We start from the raw sequence: 945 nt of genomic DNA on the forward strand, positions 1-945 counted from the left end.
CTCGCCGGTGGGCCACCCTACGGTAGTGGTGGTCCTGACGCTCGCGCCTATTTATCGGAAACATTTTGGCGGGCGGATGGCGCGGGGGAAGGGCCCCCGCCGTGCTCGCGCCAGAACTATCGGATTGACCTACATGTGCACGTCGTCAGGTGGCAGGAACAGGCGCGCCGGGGGCCCGGGGGGGGAGGGGGGGCTTCCCCCGGGAGCGCAAACCGTAACCGGCGCGTGTGTGCACGGTGGACGGGAATGCTAAGATTTTGCGCTCTTTTCCAACTACATCGGCCCGTCCAACGGCTACCACAGGTCCAGGTCAAATCATGAAATCATGAGATGAAGAACTGCAGGCAGGGGGTCCCTACGAGAGGGCCGATCCGCGTCACTGCCACGCGTTGAAACATTTAACCCGCGCGTCCAACTCACACACAAAAGGAAGACTGTTTCACAATGTGCTATGTTCTTTTGAAATTGCCAAATTTTGGGTATACGCGAGTGGAGGCGGGAAGGAGAGGGAGCATGCTTTCTCTCGTACTTACATTTTCGAAGAGTTGCAGCGCAAATTGGCTTTCAATGAGGCGGACAGTGCCCCCCCCCCCTTCCTCCAGTTTAGGGATGTGCCCATATGTACGCATACATGCACAGCAATCGCAATCAAACACTAGGGTATTCCGAAACGAAAGTTTGAGTACGAAGGTTCCCGGCCTCCGATTTGTAACCGACCGCGGCTTATTTGCAAGGAAGCAAAAATCGTCTTTTAATCAAGCAGGTCCCGTTCCCCAGACCTAGGTCGGGGAGGGTCGAGGACACTCTAGCAAACACCCTTCCCTACTGGTGGCCGAATTAAGGAATTTGAAGTCCAAAAATTTTCCGGAAAAATTGGAAAAAAATACGAGATTTAAAAAAAAAAGGAATAAAAAGGAATACTTTTCCGAAAAATTAAAATCTGTA

Source organism: Frankliniella occidentalis, unplaced genomic scaffold (assembly GCF_000697945.3).
Source record: "Frankliniella occidentalis isolate FOCC.00 unplaced genomic scaffold, Focc_3.1 Scaffold20, whole genome shotgun sequence".
NCBI classification, from domain to species: domain Eukaryota; kingdom Metazoa; phylum Arthropoda; class Insecta; order Thysanoptera; family Thripidae; genus Frankliniella; species Frankliniella occidentalis.